Source organism: Dasypus novemcinctus, chromosome 7, assembly GCF_030445035.2.
Source record: "Dasypus novemcinctus isolate mDasNov1 chromosome 7, mDasNov1.1.hap2, whole genome shotgun sequence".
NCBI classification, from domain to species: domain Eukaryota; kingdom Metazoa; phylum Chordata; class Mammalia; order Cingulata; family Dasypodidae; genus Dasypus; species Dasypus novemcinctus.
This window is the reverse complement of record NC_080679.1, coordinates 70,838,623-70,858,715: the sequence shown is the minus strand read 5'-3', so window position 1 is coordinate 70,858,715 and position 20,093 is coordinate 70,838,623. Positions and strand designations below refer to the sequence as shown.

Genomic DNA, 20,093 nt, shown 5'->3' with positions numbered 1-20,093 from the left:
AGAAAACAGACAACCGGGGGAGGGGAGGGGAAATAAATAAATAAATAAATCTTTAAAAAAAAAAAAATTGGTAGCATAGCAACAAACCTTTATAAATGTAAATAATTAAAATTGTATAGAAATTAATTATAATATAATTATAATTTTTATATACAGTTCTAACTATTGGACATAAGAATCTGTAAGAATGAAATAAATTATTAGCTTAGTTATTTCATTTCCATTTAGGTCATAATTCTTTCTAGTTAATCAAGTTCCTATTTGGGAATTCTTCACATCTTATTGGAATGAATTACAGCAGATAATAATTTGCCAACTTATAATTTCATGAAGCAGAAAAACTCAAAATCTTTTTCAACAGTAGTCTTGCTAAGTCATTATTGATCCTGCTAGATTATTTTAATTAAAGTGTATGAATAAGAACAGGTTAAAGAAAAATGAAGTATACAAAAACATATCTTTTTCCAGCCCTTGTTGGGAGGTTTTTTTCCAAAAAGATTTATTTATTTATTTCTCTTTCCTCCCCTCCCCGCTGTCCCAGTTGTCTGTTCTCTGTGTCTATTTGCTGTGTCTTCTTTGTCCGCTTCTGTTTTTGTCAGTGGCATAGGAATCTGTGTGTTTTTTTTTAAGATTTGTTTATTTATTTATTTATTTATCTATTTATTTATTTCTCTCCCCCACCCCCACCCCCACCCCAGTTGTCTGTTCTCTGTGTCTATTTACTGCATCTTTTTGTCCGCTTCTGTTGTTTTAGCGGCATGGGAATCTGTGTTTCTTTTTGTTGCGTCATCTTGTTGTGTCAGCTCTCTGTGTGTGCGGTGCCATTCCTGGGCAGGCTGCACTTTCTTTCACACTGGGCGGCTCTCCTTAAGGGGCGCACTCCTTACGTGTGGGTCTCCCCTACGCGGGGGACACCCCTGCATGGCATGGCACTCCTTGCGTGCGTCAGCACTGTGCATGGGCCAGCTCCACACAGGTCAAGGAGGCCCGGGGTTTGAACCACGGATACCCTAACCACTGGGCCAAGTCCACCGCCCTGTTGGGAGGTTTTTGATGACTGATTCAGTCTCTTTACTAGCAATTGGTTTGTTGAGATATTCTATTTCTTCCTGAGTCAATGTGGGTAGTTTACGCATTTCTAAGACTTTATCCATTTCATCTACGTTATCTAATTTGTTGGCATACAATTGTTCATAGTATCCACTTAAAGTCCTTTTCATTTCAGCAGGGTCAGTAGTAATGTCCCCTTTTTCATGTCTGATTTTTGTTATTTGTATCCTCTTTCCCTGTCTTCTTTTCGGCCCTCTGTTGTCCTATCATTCTATTGTCTTTAAGAAATCAAAGCATAAATCTATCCAAAGTGTACAATCAATATATTCTCTTTTTTCTTTGTCAGTCTAGCTAAAAGTATGCTGATTTTGTTGATCTGTTCAAAGAACCAACTTTTTGCTTTGTTGTTTCTCTCAATTCTTTTCATTTGTTTTCTATTTCATTCGAATCTGCTCTAATCTTTGTTGTTTCTTTCCATTTGCTTGCTTTAGTTTGCTCTTCTTTTTATATTTCTTCCATTTTTGAAGTTAGGTCTCTGATTTGAAGTCATTCTTCTTTTTTAATGTAAGCACTTAGAGCTATAAATTTCCCTCTTAGCCCTACCTTTGCTGCATACCATAAGTTTTGGTACATTGTAATTGCTACCCAAAATATTTTCATTCACCTCACGATATTTCCTAATGTCATTTCTGATTTCCTCTTTAACCCAATGGTTGTTTAAGAATACACTGTTGGGAAGTGGATGTGGCTCAAGCAATTGGGCTCCAGTGATCCAGGGTTTGATACCCAGAGCCTCCTGGTGAGGGCAAGTTGGCCCATGTGGTGAGCTGGCCCACGCAGAGTGCTGCCCTGCACAAGGAGTGCTGGCCCATGTGGAGAGCTGATGCAGCAAGATGATGCAACAAAAAAAGACACAGAGGAGAGACAATAAGAGACGCTGCAGACCAGGGAGCTGAGGTGGCACAAGAGAATGATCACCTCTTTCCCACTCCGGAAGATCCTAGGATTGGTTCCCGGAGCCACCTAATGAGAATACAAACAGACACAGAAGAACACACAGGGAATGGACATGGAGAGCAGACAATGGAGGGAGGGGGGAGAAATAAATAAATAAATAAACAAATAAATAAATCTTTAAAATGAAAAAGAATACATTGTTTAATTTCCAGATATTTGTGAATTTTCCCTTTTTCCCTCTGTTATTGATTTCTACCTTCATTCTGCTGTGGCCAGAGTATATACATTGTTTGATTTCAATGTTTTTTAATGTATTGAGACTTGTTTGGAAAATGAGCCATGTGCTCTCGTGAAGAACATGTATTGTGTTTTGTTGGGTGCAGTGTTCTCTGTATGTCTGTTAGGTCTAGTTGGTTTAGTGAATAATTCAAGTCCTATCCTTCATTATTGATCTTCTACTAGATATTTTATTCATTGTTGAGAGTCATCTACTATTAATGTGAAACTGTCATGTTTCCCTTCAGCTCAGTCAATATTTGCTTCATATATTTGAGACTCTGCTCTTAGCTGCATATATATTTATAACTGCTACATCTTCCTGTTGAACTGTCTCCTTTATCAGTATGTAATGACCATCTTTGTCACTAATATCTGTTTTTGACTTAAAGTCTATTTTATTCATTATTAGTATAGCCACACCAGCTCTCTTCTGGTTACTACTTGCATGATAAGGTTTGCATTCTTCCACTGTCAGTCTACCTTTGACTTTAAGGTGATTCTCTTGCAGACAGTGTACAGTTGGGTCATGCTTTTTTATCCATTCTGCCAATCTCTGCCTTGTGACTGGAGAGTGTATTTCATTTACATTTAAAGTCACTACTGATAATACAGGTCTTTCTTCTGCCATTTTGCTATTGAGCCTTTGTAAGTCTTATAACATTTTTTGTCCCCCACTTCCACTAAAGCCTACTTTTATATTTATTTGTTTTCTTGTGCTGTACCAAACTGAATGCCTTCTCATTTCTATCTGGATATATTTTTCATCTGTTTTCCTTGTGGTTATCACAGGGTTAGATTTTTTTAAACTTTCTTTTTAATGAAGTTTTAGATGACAAAAGTTACATTGATATTTTGAGGGATTCTCATATACCCCACCCCCTCCCCTCTCACATTTTCCCTTATTAATAACATTTTTCATTAGTATGGTACATTTGTTACAATTGATGAACACATATTGGAACATTGCTACTAATCATGGTCTATAGTTTACATTATGGGTTACACTTTGCACCATACAATTTTATAGGTTTTGACAAAATCTATAATGATCTGTATCTGTCATTGCAATATCATGCAGAACAATTCCATTATCCCCAAAATGCCCCATGTTTCACCTCTTCTTCCCTCTCCTTCCTCTTAGAGCATCTGGTGACCACTATCTTTATAGTAATGCTACAAGCGCTTCCATTACTACAATAATAATAAGCTACTTTGGTCTATGGTTGCATTCCCCTTTATGTTTGTATATTCCTCAATCCTGAGGATTTTGGGATGGTGATGTTCACTCTGTTTCTGATTAAGTGGGGCTTAGAGCCCATCGGGCAGATGAATGGAACTGTTTTGCTTGCAGTTATAGATACTCTCTGTTTTTTGGGATGAATGTTGCCACCGTCATGATTTTTTAGTTGTCCTGGGCAAATCTGATGAACTAGAGAGTAGGTGTTGGCTGCAACTCTGCTGAGCTTCAGGGCTCAAATGGCATATGAACAGACTAAAGATTTAAGTCTCTCGGACATAAATTTAATTGGTATAGTGCTAATTATAGGTTCAAATAAAAGGGGCAGAAGAACCATGTGTGTGGAAATTATAAAGGGGTCTAACTCTGTTACATTGAGGAAATAGGTTAACACATATTCCAAGGTAAGGCTCACCAATGGGGTGCTGATTTCATGGGGTTGTATGCCCTGCCTATAGTGTCCAGATGTCTCTAGAGCTCTTGGGAGCACCTCTGCTTGAGGCTTTGTTTACTGTGGCAGTCAGTGAGATCCACCTGATAAGGTTAAAATTTAACATCCTAAATATATAACAATTATATTTGGGTTGATACAACTTTAACTTCATTTTTTAAGCAATTCTCTTTAAAAATTCACAAAAATGAAAGAACAGAAAAAGGCAGCTCAATAAGTTATAAAAACATTACTCCTAAAAAGTTCTTTTTCAGGTACTTTTATTTCTTCTATTTCCAACTGCTAACATAGGTGTTCCTCTAGTGTTCAGAAAAATAGAAAGAGGAACATTAATTAAATAACATAGTCATGGTCTCCTTATTAATGTAAAAAAATGAAGAAGAGGAAACCCCATATTCTTTTTTCTACCTTTAGAATTTAGTACCAACTTTGCTTTTTGTTACAAAAACATTGCAATGTCGTAGTTAACTATAGTCTATAAATTACATTAGTTATGTTTTTCCCATGTATCGCAACATTCTTAACACCCTGTAGTAGAACATTCATGTATTTATATTATTAACCAAAATCCTCACCTACTTCTAAAATTATTGTTATACATTCCTATATTATCCTCCAGCTGTCCTCCAACTAACATTCATCTCCCTAGACTACTTGTTTCAGTCACAATTATATCCATAAATCAATAGTGTTTGTTATATCAATTATAATGCGTTACTATCAAGTCTAACCATTACCACATATTACATTTGACTTTATTAAACATTCCACATACATCCAGCATCTTCTTATCCACAGTTCATCTCCCACCAACCTACATCTCATAGTCCAACTCCATAAGTCTACTCATTGTATTTACTTCATATCAGTGGGATCATATACTGTTCATCCTTTTGTGTCTAGCTTATTTTACTCAGCATAATATCCTCAAGGTTCCTCCATGTTGTCATGTGCTTTCCCAATTGATTTCTTCAATAGCATTCATATATAATTTTTCTATACCCCTTTATCCCCCACCATTTTTTGTATTTGTTACCACTTATATCTTTGTATATTGTATGTCCAAAAACCTAGATTCATCATTACTTTAAAAAAATTTTGTTACTTTTAAAGAAGCTTTAGATTACATAAATATTACATTGAAAATATAGGGGATTCCCATATACCTAACCTCCTCCGCCTCCCACACTTTTCCCCATTAACAACATCTTTCATTAGTGTAGTACATTTGTTACAACTGATGAACACATATTGAAGAATTGCTACTAACCATGGTCTACAGTTTACACTATGGGTTACACTTTGCATCACACAATTTTATAGGTTTTGACAAAATGTATCATGGTCTGTATCTGTCATTGCAATGTCATGAAGAATTCCAATGTCCCCAAAATGCCCCATGTTACACCAATTCTTTCCTCTCCCTCCCCTCAAAAACTCTGATGACCACTGTCTTTTATTTTTTTTAAAGATTTATTTATTTCTCTCCCCTTCCCTTCCCCCAGCCCCAGTTGTCTGCTCTCTGTGTCCATTCCCTGTGTGTTTTTTTGTTACCGCTTCTATCCTTATCAGCGGCACTGGGAATCTGTGTTTCTTTTTGTTGCGTCATCTTGCTGCATCAGCTCTCCATGTGTGCGGCACCATTCTTGGGCAGGCTGCACTTTCTTTCGCGCCAGGTGGCTTTCCTTACTGGGTGCACTCCTTGTGCATGGGGCTCCCCTACACGGGGGACACCTCTGCTCATGGCACTCCTTGTGCACATCAGCACTGCGCACAGGCCAGATCCACATGGGTCAAGGAGGCCCGGGGTTTGAAACGTGGGCCTCCCATGTGGTAGGCAGACACCCTATCCATCAGGCCGAGTCCGCTTCCTGACCACTGTCTTTATATCAACAATAATAAGTCTACACTGGTCCATAGTTGCATTCCCCCTTTATGTTTGTTCATTCCTCAATCTTGAGGATTTTGGGATGGTGATTCCCACTCTGATTCCAATTGAGAGGGGGTTCAGATACTATGGGGAAGATGGTTGGACCTCTCTTGCATGAAGTTGTAGATACTCTTTGTTTTTTTGGATTGGTGTTGTCCATCATCTCCTTTTATCTAATGAATTGGAGGGTAGGTATTGGCTACAACTCTGCTGAGATTCAGGGTACACTGGTATATGAACAGCTGGAAGATTTAAGTCTCTGGAACACATATTTAATGGGTATAATGCTAATTATAGGTTCAAATAAAAGGGGCATAAGAACCATGTGTAGGAAAATTATAAATGAGTCCAACTCTGACACATTGGTGGGAGAGGTTATCATATATTCCAAGGTAAGGCTCACTGACAGGACCCTGAATCCCTGGGGTTATCTGCCCTGGCTATAGTGTCTAGATATTTCCGGAGCCCTCCAGAGACCCCTGCTTGAGGCACTGTTTACTGAACCAGTGAGATCCTCCTAAGATGTACACAAGCATAACTTCTAGAATGACCTCCCATTTTGAAATCTCTTCATCATAAAAACTCATTTATATTGATTATTTACTCCTTTTGGTCCAGGTCTTTTTCCAAATGCATCACTAGTTGGTGCTTGGTAATAATCCCTCAGTTCCAGAGTGGCTCATCCTTGGGAGTCATGTCTCATGCTGGGGTAAAGGCAGTGAGTTTGTATGCTGAATCTGGCTTAGAGAGAAGCCACATATAGAGCAACGAGGAGGTTTTTAAGGGGTAATTCTTAGGCAATATATAATACTAAGCTAAGTTTCAATTTAATAAGAACAAGGTTCATAAATACAAGTATCAATAGCATTGATCGCTATTCACTAGGCACTGCCCATGTACTCTAGGGATTCTTGCTGCTCTATTAGAGAATGTAGCATATCATTACTTTTTATGCATTTGCATTTTAGTACCTGCAGGAAGTAAGAAGTAAAATTACAGACCAAAGAATAGAAAACAACAATACTGGTATTTATAATTAACCAAATTGTTACCTTTATCACAGGTCTTTATTTCTTTATGTTGCTTTAAACCACTGTCTAGAGTCTTTTCACTTCAGTCTGTAGAATTAACTCCCATTATCATTGCTTGTAGGGCAGGTTTTGTAGTGATTACACTTTTGGCTCTTGTTTATCTGAGAGGGTCTTAATCTCTCCCTCATTTTTGAAAGACATCTTGCCAGATGCATATTTCTTGGCTGGCAGTTGATTTCCTTTAGCACTTTAAGTATTTCAATCCACTACATTCTTGCCTCTATGGTTTCTGATGAGAAATTGACAATCTTATTGGAATTCCCTTGTATTAACATGCTGCTTTTCTCTTGCAACTTTCAGAACTTTCTCCTTGTCTTTTGTATTTGATAGTGTAATCAACATATGATGAGGTGTATTTTTCTTAATGTTTATCCTGTTTGGTATTCTCTGGCTTCTTGGATGTGCATATTCACATCTTTTGCTAAGTTTGGGAAATTCTCTATCATGTCTCTTTAACTTTCTTTTCTGTCATTATGTCTTTGATTACTTCTTCTGCCCCTTTCTCCCTTTCTTCTCCTTCTGGAATGCCCATAATGTGCATATTGGTGCACTTGATGGTGTCCACAGCTGTCTTAGCCTATTTTTGCTTTTTAATATTTTTTTTTCTTTCTGCCCCTCAACCTGACTCATTTCAAGTATCTTGTCTACAAGTTTGTTCATTTTTTCTTCTGTCCTCTCCATTCTGCTCTTGAAACCCTTCTGGGCATTTTTCATTTCAGTTATTGTGGTCTTCAACTCCAGTGGTTCTGTTAGGTTCCTTTTTAAAATTTCTATCTCCTTACTTGGAATCATATTTTTTAAATTTTTTAATTTTTAAAGAAGCTTTAGATTACATAAATGTTACATAAAAAAATAAGGGATTCCCATATGCCCCACTCCCTCCGCCTTCCACAGTTTCCCACATTAGCAACATCCTTCATTAATGTGATTTGTTACAATTGATGAACACATGTTGAAGCATTGCTACGAACCATGGTCTACAGTTTACATTATAGTTTACACTCTTTCGTGCACAATTTTGTAGGTTATGGCAAAATATACAAGGGCCTGTATCCATCACTGCAATGTCATGCAGGACAACTCCAATGTCCTGAAAATACCTCTATATTACATCTATTCTTCCCTTTCCCATCACTTAGAACCTCTGGTATCAATGATAAGAGTTCTTTATATCAATGATAAGACTTCTTCCATTGCTAGAAAAAGTCTATAGTAGAATAATAATGTCTACTTTAGTCCTTTGTTCATTCCTCAATCTTGAAGGTAAAGTCCAATGAACTGGAGAGTAGGTATTGCAACTCTGTTGAAATTCAGGACTAAACTGACACATGGATTGATCAAAGATTTAAGTCTTTGGGTCATATATTTATCAAGTATACTGCTAATTATAGGTTCAAATAAAAGGGGCAGAAGAGCCATGTGTAAAGAACCTATAAATGAGTCTAACTTTATTATATTGGGAAGCATAAATTCTAAAGTAAGGCCCACTGACAGGGTGCCAAATTCCTGAGGTGTCTGCTCTGCTTATAGTTTCTGGATGTCTCTAGAGCCCTCAGGAGCCCCACTATTTGAGGCACTGTTTATTGTGGCAGCCAATGAGATCCTGCTGAGACTTACATAAGCATAACCTCTGGAATGACCTCCCAACTCCCTGAAATCTTTTAGCCATAAAAACTCATTTGTTTTTACCATTTCCCCTTTATGGCCAAGGTTTTTTCCCAGATGTGTTGCTAGTTGGCACTTGGTAATAATCCCTCAGTGCCAGGGAGGATCATCCCTGAGAATCAAGTCCCATGCCAGTGGTAGGAGAGGGTAGTATACTGATATGCTGAGTTTCGCTTAGAAAGAGGCCACATTTGAGCAACAAGGAAGCTTTCGGGAGATAACTCTTAGGAAGTATATAATACCAGACTGTTTTAATTTCACAAGAAAAGGTTTATAGGTACAATCATCAATATCAAAGGCCTGGAGTAATGGTCTGTCTTCCTTCATTAGGCATTTTGTATTGTTTTTCATTGTTTTCCTGAGATCCTGTAGTTCTTTGTCTGTACTTTCCTTCATCTCAAGTGATTTTAAGATCAATTTTTAAAGATTTTATTCAGTATTCCACACTCTCATCTTTTTCATTGTTGTTTTCTGTATTTTTATTCTCTTTCTTTGGATTGACCATCATTTCCTGTTTCTTTGTCTTGTAGTCTTTTGTTGTATACTGTACATTTTAATATTTTAAAACGTTAACTCTGGGTTTTAGTCCCTGGGATGTCTGCTCCCTGGATTTGTAACCAGCTGGTGATAAGACAGATTTTCTTGAACTTCAGCTCTCCTATCAGGAAGGTCTGCCCAAGGTGAATGCAGTGCGCAGGGTTTTCCCTGTCTTACTGGGCCTCTGTCTTTTCCTGGGCTTTTGCTTGTTTTGGAGTTTCCCTGTTTGGAGTTTGGTTGCCTCTCTGTTTCCCAGGGAATAAACTTCTCTCTCCTGGTTATCTGAAGCTGGCAGGCCTTTGTCCTAGACTGCCTGCCTCTAGAGTTTTCCAGACTCCTTTTGTTGTCTCCTGCTGCTTTTGCCTGGAGGGCAAATTCTGAGAGGCGGTTCACCCAGGGAGGACTTTCCTAATTTGGTCTTTCCGGACCAAAACAGGGCCAGAACTTACAGAAAGGATGCAGACTGACTTCAAAGTGCCCCCTGGAGGGGGTCAGGAAGGGTGACAAAAACTTCGATGGCTCCCCACAGCTGAGCTTACCTGGCCTGCCCAGCAATTGCAGCCCTTCAGCTTACTTTCCCCTGCAGCCCCAGGAAGCCCTGCATCTTTAAATCCCCACCACCTCTGCTGCTGTCCAGGGAGAGTTGAAACAATGGCTGCCCTCTGAGCCAAGACTCAGTGATCTGAATTTGCTAATCAAAAGCCTTGATCTGTGATTGGCCATGCATACCCTTGTTCTTGGGGAAGAGGATTTTTCTGTCCCTTTCTGTCACCAGCCAGGGACTAGATCCAATTGCAACCTGCCACGAGAGTGAAGGATGGGCACCAGAAGCTGATGTCCAGAGACAGCAATTTACAATTCTTTACCATAATTTATCAGCCTCTTTCTCCCACTCTTCCCTGGATGCTACATAGTGTTCTGGTCTCTGGAATTTCAAAATAATTGTTTCACAGTTCCTCTCTGTTTAATAGTTGTTTCACTAGAAGGGCTGGGTCTTGGAGCTCCCTACTCTACCACCTTCCCTGGAAGTTTCCCTACTTTTTTTTTTTTAAGATTTATTTTATTTATTTCTCTCACTTCCCCCCTGCCCCCGCCACCCCGGTTGTCTGTTCTCTGTGTCCATTTGCTGCGTGTTCTTTGTCCGCTTCTGTAGTCAGCAGCATGGGAATCTGTGTCTCTTTTTGTTATGTCATCTTGCTGCATCAGCTCTCCGTGTGTGCGGCGCCATTCCTGGGCAGGCTGAAATTTCTTTTGCACTGGGCGGCCCTCCTTACGGGGCGCACTCCTTGCGTGTGGGGCTCCCCTATGCGGGGGACACCCCTGCGTGGCAGGGCACTCCTTGCGCACATCAGCACTGCGCATGGGCCAGCTCCACACGGGTCAAGGAGGCCCGGGGCTTGAACCGCGGACCTCCCATGTGGTAGATGGATGCCCCAACCACTGGGCAAAGTCCACTTCCCCACTTTTTTTTTTTAATTAAGGTCCTTTCCTTTGTTTGTATACATGGGATTGATTGGTTTCTGTATATTAATTTTGCATCCTTTTACCTTACTGAATTCCATTAATGTTTATGATAGTTTTTCACTTAAGTCTCTTAGATTTAAAGACATATAATCATATCATCTGCAAATAGTGAAGATATTTTTTTCCCTTTCCTATTTTTATATTTGAATTCTTTATCATATCTGATGCTGATTGCTAATACCTTCAGTAAAATTTTAAGTAGTAATGGTGATCATGAGCATTCCTGTCTTATATCAGATTTTAGTGGGGCTGCCTCTGGTGTTGCCTCACCCAGCAGAACGCTGGCTTTGGGGCTGATGTAAATGTATCTTACCATGTTAAAGAAGGAATCATCTGTTACTATTTTATTGAGTGATTTTTATTAGGTTGTTGTAACAAACATTTTAATATATACCAGCCACCTTAAACGTAGTCTTCTGACCCATCTGTCTTCCCACCCTCTAATCTCTTGCTGATGCTTCTCATTGGTGGATTCTAGCCAGAAGCCAGAGGGGCAGGGAGTCCTGGGGTATAGTTCCAAGTGGTGAGCTTTCTAGAGAACAGGGCAGGATAGAGAAAGGTGGCCTCTGGAAGAGCAGACAGGTTTATCCAGTACAGAAACCAACAAAAGATAACAAAACAGCCTTTCTCTTCATTTGTTGATAAAAAAGATTATTATAGGTGGCAATAGCAATTTTTGTGATGCTAGTAATATCACCTTTACCTGTTAAAAAAAAGTGAAAGAGAAGTGTGGGGTCTCAGTCTTATGCACTTTTATATGGAAAGCTGTTGGTAGTAACCTTTTCTAGATTGCATGTTAGCAGACCGATGGATTGCGTTTCCTGGTTTTAAACTCAGTTTCAGTATCGAGCTTTCTGAATGTAATATTCCCTATATCTGGTGCCTATTTTTAAAACCTTGCCACTCCTTCCTCAGACCTAAAAATAATGTCTTAGTGTGGTGGGTAGCAGGTGAGTCAGTTGTTAGCACCAGAACCAGGCGCTGTATCTTCTGGGAGGGATCCAGCAGAGCACACCTGTTTTACTGGTATCTTGGCCAGTCTTCAGGAGCATTCTGTTCAGATTTACCTCAGATGCTCCCCCATGTCAGCAGACCTGGCTTTGGGGGAGGCCACACTTCACCAAACTTTACCATGTGATGCCCTCTTGGATGGGGTGGTTTCCTTCTGCCAGACATTTGGAACCTGTTCCAAATTCCTTGGCAATCCTGGCCCTCTGGCAGGCTACACGTTTGGGAGACTTTGCGGGTCACAGATAGGATTACCAGATAAAACACAGGATGCTCAGTTACATTTGAATTACAGATAAATAATGAATAACTTTTAGTACAATCTGTCTCAAATATTGTATGGGAAATACTTATACTAAAAGCTGCTGTTGTTTTTTTTATGTGAAATTCAAATTCAACTGGGCTTTCCATTATTTTCTTTGCTAAATTTGGCAACCCTCATCACAGAGTTCTTCCCAAAATAATCCTCCACTATGTGTCCCACCCCCTCCACAGGACTTTACGTTCAGAAAAGTGTTGAAAACAACCTAGGATGCATCTCCGACAGACCTAGAGCAGTTCGTGTCTGCTGCTAAGGGTTCCACTACAGATACAAGAGAAAGAAAGTCTTTGTTCTCTCTGTCTGATTGTAGCAGCCAAGATTGAACGGGGGAATACAGGAAATTCTAAAAATACAGGGAAGGGGAAATAATCTTTGAAACTCAGAAATAAACTTGCAAACAGTGAATAGCATTTTACTCCAAAACAAAACAACACAACCTAGGAGGGTGTTTTAACTACAGAGGTCACAGTTAAGATTCACCTCTGAGGCCTTCTGACTCTGACTTTAATGTCCATTAATATGGATTAGTTGATCAGATCAGTAAATTTGTTATTTGGGCACTATGAAGGACATTTCAGTGGTGGTTGAGAGCAAGGGTGGATCATGAAAAATTTAGATTCTGGACAGCAGTTGTGGGGGGGTAGGGTTGGGAGGATGGGTGTTCAGACATAGTTTAAAGGATCCAGGCAGGAAAGAGAACACTGAAGAAAATTTGTATTGACAATTTTGCCTGGCTGGAGTTCTTACATTATTCCTTCCTTCCATCCTCTCACTCTTTTCCTTCTTCATTCAACACATACACCATCTCCAGGCATAAGGTATGAGCTAGAGGCTGGGTCCCAGCAGAACCAAAAGCAGGAGGCCCAGTGGAGGAAACAACAGCTGACCAACCAAGGGCTTGGGGCAACATAGCCCAGAAGGAGAAGTAAAACTAAGAAAAAAAGTTAAGTTAGACGTCTGACATTTAAGGAAAAAACTCCAAAGTTAGCCAAGAATGACTGCTTATTGCAGGCTTTGAAACCTCTGAATGACAAACCGTCTTCGAAAAAGGAAATGATTGCAGCACGGGGCACCCTGCTGATCTATTGCCCTGCTGGAGAACTTCTCCATGCCCATCTTCTCTGAAGCCACACAAAGTAGGGACAACAGCATTCTCCTCCCAGGTTCTGGAATAGCATGGCTGTGGCTGACCGGCAGCTGTCCCATCTCTATAACTGAATAAACCAGGATAGAGCTTTACTTTCTGAGACTGTCCTCAATCTCCCTGGCTTTCCCGAAAACTGTGGCCCAAGAGGCCAAAGGTTCAGTCAATCATAAGGCAGGCGCAGCCTAAGCTCACGTGGCTTCTCCCATGTTTTGTCCAAGTCCATACCCAGGGACTGATAATTCAGGGTAGCCAGCCATGGAAAAAACTGGGGCATGTAATTCATGTTTGCTGCCATTTCCCCACCCAGGGTTTTTGAGCTAAACCAAGCAGGCTTGGGACCCTGACTACTCAAGTTCAAGCTCTCCAGAAAAGAGAGTTTAGGGCTCCTAATTGAGTAAAACAGCCAACTCATTCTGCTTTGCCTAAGACTTTCCTATTTTGGAACCCCCTTAGTTTTCTTAAGATACCAGCCTCAGGAAACCAGGGCACTATGGGGTTGGTCACTGTATAATTGAGACACCACCTCTTTTTCACCTCCATGTGGGACCTTGAGGAAGCCATTGTATATCTAAACCTTAGTTGCTCAGCTGTAAAATGCTAGTGTTACCAATAGGCTTCTAATGTTATTGCCACATCCAACAGCCCATGATTCACCCCATGCTCCTAACTTTACCCATCTGCAGCCCAATTCCCAAACAAAACTCAGTAGGTCCAAATCCTGAGTTTGCATAATCTGATAAACTAGTCACTGGTGTGTAAAAGGGGGTGGTTGATGAGGTTCCCAATAACCTCTGCAGAAAGGCATGTGGTCTTAGCTGAGTGCCTCTCATGGTGGGGAGTTCAGATGGGGAGACAGGTGTATGGCTCTGTACCCCGAGAGGGAGATATTTTAGGCAAGCCTGGTTTTGAGGCAGCCATCCCGAGAGCAGTTGGTATGATGGGCTAGTTTCAGCTGCACAGTAGAAAGAGTGGCCACAGGCAGGGCAGTCTTGAGCCAACTTACACACTTGAGTAATATTAGCAACTGAAATCAGAGACTGGAGAAGAAAAGTAGTCTTTGGATGGCACCACTTTTTTCATTTTTTAAACTGCAATTACTCCAAGCCTGGGTCTATCTTCTGAAAAGCAGATATGCAGTTGTTACTTTGTGGTAGCTGAAAGTTAAACTCTGGAGTCACCGTCAGAGTTTGTGATATTGGGCAAGTATTATCAATATGACTATCTCTGTAACATTGGGCAAGTAATAGGTTGAATCATATGAACTTATCAATATTTGACCTTTCTCAACCAACAAAATCAGGAATTCTGCATGGTTCAACCTAATAACTTTCTCTTCTCTCAAGTGTGTAATGCAGATAGGCACTGACCTTGTGAGGATGTTGTGAGGACTAAATGAGAGGAGAGACATAAGGCACTCAGGACAGTCCCTGGCTCATAGTCCATGCTAAGTACTGTCAGCTATACCACTGCCATCACGACCACAGCTACCGCTGCCTCTGCCACTGCCACCACTGCCACCACCATGACAGGCTACAGACCGAGGCTGTTCCTGGGATGCAAGACACAGACAAGCCAGGATGAATTTGTCACCCTAGCTGAACTATTTTAATCCCAAAGTTAGGAAAAGAGAATAAGGTTCATACCACAGAATTTTCAGGTCATTCTGAAAACCGAAGATTTTGTTTTCTTCAAAGCAAAGGGCTTACAACTAGATTTTGGGTAACATCTAATGCCCCACATCTCTGTTGTAGCAACCACATGCCATTTAATTAAATTAAATGATAAACACACATACATATATGTTGTGAAGCCCATACAAAATAAATGAGATAATTTCACCATGATCTGAGAACAAAAAAGTTCCATCGGATTTCTTCTCTCAATAACTAACAGGAAGCAACAAAAAGAGAGGAACTATAAAACATTTGCAGTAGTATTATCATCATAATTGAATAACATTTATTAACTCAAACAAATTCACTTGGACTTTTTACAGCTCATGGAATCTAGGAAATAGCTTCTGTACACATAATGAGGAAGTACCTAGTTTTCTTCCCTGTAACACTCCTGTGTTTTGTCTTTTCTCTTCACATTCATTCCCTTAATGCTGAAGCAATCTATTCAGGGAACTCTGCACTTCTTAGGTCGAAGGGTAGCTGGGGGAACTGTTGAACTCTAAGGCCAGCGCTTCCCCGCTATTCTGATTCTACCGATTCAGATATCTAAAAACAAAACAAAACAACCTTGAACCTGGCTTGGTTTGAACTCTCTCCCAAACAGGCATCTTTCAAATGTGAGAAAGTTCAGTTTTCAACATGTATTAACAAAAGGTGTTTACAATAGAATGCCTGGTTATACTTTATAATGGCTTTGCTCTTTGAATTAATTCCTTCCTGTGACAAAGGCTGTGCTTTTGAACTCCTGGGTATGGCCAAGCAGGGAGGGCATTTTTGCTTGGCTTGGCTCTCTTAAATGTGTGGGGAAGGCTTGATTGGACACCTGGTATTTTGTGGGCAGTAATTATACTACAATTGTTACTGTGCATTACCGAAACTTCATTTTTTGACCAAAAGCCAAGTGTGCTCTTTAAAACAAACATCTTTTGAAAGCTTAGCATGCATTGAAATGATTTTAAAATCCACTTTGCAAATACGATCTGGTACAAGACAGATTTTCTTTTTTAAATTTTGTAACAGGGCCTCTCACTTGGTCTGAGTCCTTCAGCTCTTAGAAGCAGTATGTGATCTTTCCACTTTACCTGTCTTAGCGCTTCCCTTCCCCCTCATCACGTGGAGGTACTGTATAACATCCCCCGGGGTACAGGTTTACCCTAGGGCATTTTCTTATGACTGAGGTAGGGGAAGTGACAAACACTTAAACACCCAGGTAAACAAATCATCATTTCCACATTTAAAAAGCCAGTGAATCATCTATGGACATGATTTCACAGCTGTGGGTCTCTTCTAAGAAGACCAGGCCCCCAATTAAGTGAAAATGTGATCATCCAGTTCAGGGGATCAGGCAATGAGGGGTGGAGCCAGGGAGGTTGTTACAGGAGGATGGTACTTAATTAAAGACCCATCAGGCAGGAGGGGGCCTAACCTAACAGTTTTCAGATATGAGAACTCCCACCAGTGCCTCTTTCCCTCGCAGTTAGTTTCAGAACAGGTTTCACAAGGACCTGGTGAAGTTAAATGTGATACAAATGTGATGGAGAAATGTTTTTTCTTGGTATTCCCCTATCCCCTCCTCCCACCTCTATCCCATGTAGGAGTAGGCCCTGGGCCCTTGGCTTATTGCCTCAAGGTAGAGGAATAATGTTGACAGGCTACAAAGCAAAACAAGAACAACCAAACTTCAGTGAGTTGTGTTTTGTATTATAAAAGCCTTTAGAGGACTGGAGAAGATTTCCAGGACAGCCAATAAAAAAGATTTGAGGAGACTAGGGCTTGTCTGGAAGACTAGAAACACTTCACTTAGTTTGGGTGAGAAGATGGGTGAAGAGTGAGGGGAGCAAAGGCATAGGTGGGCCCTTCCCTCCTACACTGACCCCTACCTCGGGGAGGCAGCAAGCCTAAGGAGAAGAGCTCTGTGGTATGTGTAACCAGGCAGAGCTACTGAACTTTCCAAACTCTGCAGTGGCCCCAAAACAGCAGGGGCCAAATGGCCCATTTGTGCCATGCGAACAGAAACGAGGGACAGATGCATCAGTATCAGTAAAGGAAGACTAGAAAGAACTGTGGACACTTTGGTTGATGCCTCCTCAAAGAGCCTACTTAAGGGACAAATTGGATCTCCCAATACCTTGGCACTACTCACCACCATCCCATTCCAAACTTATATATAACCTCAAAGATGGAGAAACACCCTAATGATGGAAGTCATTGCTGATACCTTCCAACATAGAATAGATTGGAGACTTGAAATACAAATGATGCTGATTCACAGAAGAATAAAGAAAGACATATTTATTGCATACTTGAATTTATATACCAAGATTTGTGCCTCATCCAGGTTGAGATTTTGGGGAAGATGATGTAGTGTAGTAGAGAGAGTGAGAGAGATGAGCTCTGTCACTTAGTAGGATGTGACTTTGGGAAGTCATCTAACTATTCTGGACCTTAGGGTCCTCCACTGTAAAGTGTGGGCAGTAAAACCTGTCCTGGAAAGTGGATTTGGCTCAATGGATAGAGCATCTTCCTACTACATGGGAGGTCCAAGGTTCAAACCCAGGGCCTCCTGACCCATGTGGTAAAGCTGGCCCATGCGCAGTGCTGATGCGCACAAGGAGTGCTGTGCCATACAGGGGTGTCCCCTGTGTAGGGGAGCCCCATGCACAAGGAGTGCGCCCTGTAAGGAGAGTTGTCCCATGTCAGAAAAGTGCAGCCTGCCCAGGAGTGGGACTGCACACACAGAGAGCTGATGCAGCAAGATGACACAACAAAAAAGAGACACAGATTCCCAGTGCTGCTGACAAGAATACAAGCGGACACAGAAAAACACACAGCGAATAGGCACAAAGAGCAGACAATGGGGGGAGGGGGGCAATAAATAAAAAAAATCTTTAAATAAACAAACAAATAAAAAAACCTGTCCTGACAACTCACAGCACTGCTGTGTGGAATGGGATGTTGCCTGTGGATGAACTCTTCAGAACCGCTATAGAATACAGTGTAAACAGGGTAATAAGGTAACTGTATTAGTCAGCCACAGGGGTGCTAATGCAAAGTACCAGAACTGTTGACTTTTATAAAGGGTATTTATTTGGGGTAGAAGCTTACAGTTACCAGGTCCTAATGAGTCCAAGTCAAGGTACCATAAGAAGTATTTTCTCACCAGAAGTCTGGTGCCACATGCTGAAACAAGATGGTGGGCAATATCTGCAAGGGTTCAGCCTTCCTTCTTCCTTTTAAGGCTCCATGGTCCTGGCTTCTTCAGATCTCAGCTGTAGGCTGGTGTAAGGTTCATCTCTTTTCCTGGGGCTCAGTTCTTTCTGGGCTCAGCTGTTCTGTTCTCTTCACAAGGTTAGCTGTAAACTATCAGGCTCTTCTCTGTTTTGGGGGCCATGTCTATGGAGCACTCTCTCTTCCTGTGTATCTGCTTCTCTGTGTCTACTTCTGTGTGAGAGTCTGTTTTATCAGCCCAAGGGGGCTGGTACTCAATGCTGAGTCACACTCTAGTGACATGGTTGAATCAAAGCCCTAATCTTAACATAATTTAATCAGACATCTCAGCTGAATGTAATACAATCAAAGGGTATCACACCCAGAGAAACAGACCAGTTTACAAACATAATCTATATTTCTTTTTGGAATTCATCAATAATATCAAATTGGAATGGTTGCCCTAAGTAGTATGAAATGCACAGCATAATTAGAAGGAAAAAATGCTACATAAAAATCTTCACTTGTAGGATTTGTAGCAGAGACTGGCCATATACTCATCAATTTCATTTTCTCTTCCTAGGTACACAAGAAGACAATATTTTCATCTTCCTTTGCAGTTAGGTTGGGCTACGTGATTGGGTTCTGATCAATAGGATATAAGCAGAAGTTACAGGTAGCACTTGCAAGGTCTGGCCACAAATCCTCCTATGTGATTTTTTTTTTTAAGATTTATTTTATTTATTTCTCTCCCCTTCCTACCCCCCACTCCAGTTGTCTGTTTTCTGTGTCCATTCACTGTGCATTCTTCCATTTGTCTGCTTCTGTTGTTGCCAGCGGCATGGGAATCTGTTTCTTTTTGTTTTGTCATTTTGTTATGTCAGCTTTCTGTGTGTGGAGCACCATTTCTGGGGAGGCTGCACTTTTTTTTCGCACTGTGCGGCTCTCCTTACGGGGCACACTCCTTGCGCGTGGGGCTCCCCTATGCGGGGGACCTCCCTGCGTGGCAGGGCACTCCTTGCACGTATCAGCACTGCGTGTGGGCCAGCTGCACACGGGTCAAGGAGGCCTGGGGTTTGAACCTGTGGACCTCCCATGTGGTAGACGGACGCCCTATCCACTGGGCCAAGTCCGCTTCCCCCTATGTGATCTTACATGTACCCTTTTCTCCTTCTATGGCAACTGTTGAGGCAAGTGTTCAAGATGATTGCATCTTAAGATGCAAGAAGTCCAAATCTCCAAGTCACCACTTGGAAGAGAGTTGCTCAGAACCTTACTGACATTGGATTGTGATGTAGACGTAAACTTTTATCATGTTAAGTCCCTGGTATTTTGGCATTACGTGTTAATACAGCCTAACTAGCCTATCCTAATATAATATATTATTATAATAAGTATATATATATAATACTATATATGCATATGTATGTATATGTATACATGTGAAATGTATCAAGGCATGAAGAAGTAGTTCAGTCAATCTTTTTCCTTCTATTTTGTGAAGATATAAAATTCAAATTTGTGTTGTTTTGGAGCAAAGATGTCACAGACACAAATCATGATGACATTCAGGTCTGTGTCTGGCTTGCCTGGTGGAAACACATTCACCTAGAAACCTGGGGGAGTCTATCACCTGGGGTAGCCAGGCACCCAGTCTGTATTGCCCCATCTCAGGCACTGAGGCTCTGCCTTGCATGATCTGCTGCACCAGTCTCAGCTTGGAGAGCTCCCTCCCGCCCCAACTTGAGCTCTCCACGGACGCTAAGTATTGCTACAGGGAAGGCCCAGGAGACATTCTGGGATGCAGGCAATGAGGAAAACCTGTTCTGTAGGAGCACAGCTGTTAGAAAACATCTCAAAGCAGTAAGCTTTGCATGTTTACTCATTGTCACTGCCATTCCCCAAGCAGTTCCAACATGCATATGTTTGCAGCTTAACTTCTGTTCAAGTCATCAAAGCAGGTGATACCATTGACTGTACTCAGATACTGAAATCTCACTGCTGTCCTGGAA

At 41.0% G+C, this 20,093-nt stretch overlaps 1 protein-coding gene and 1 non-coding gene across 3 annotated transcripts in view; one reads left to right on the top strand and one right to left on the bottom strand.

The window, feature by feature from the left end:
- Nucleotides 1–20,093, bottom strand: part of NFE2L2 (NFE2 like bZIP transcription factor 2) — a 215,105-nt gene that overhangs the window by 71,873 nt on the left and 123,139 nt on the right. The gene's annotated exons all lie outside the window — the stretch shown is intronic.
- Nucleotides 12,262–12,390, top strand: LOC111760091 (small nucleolar RNA SNORA31). The gene has a single exon (XR_002793888.2). It is a non-coding gene; the product is annotated as a small nucleolar RNA SNORA31 (small nucleolar RNA).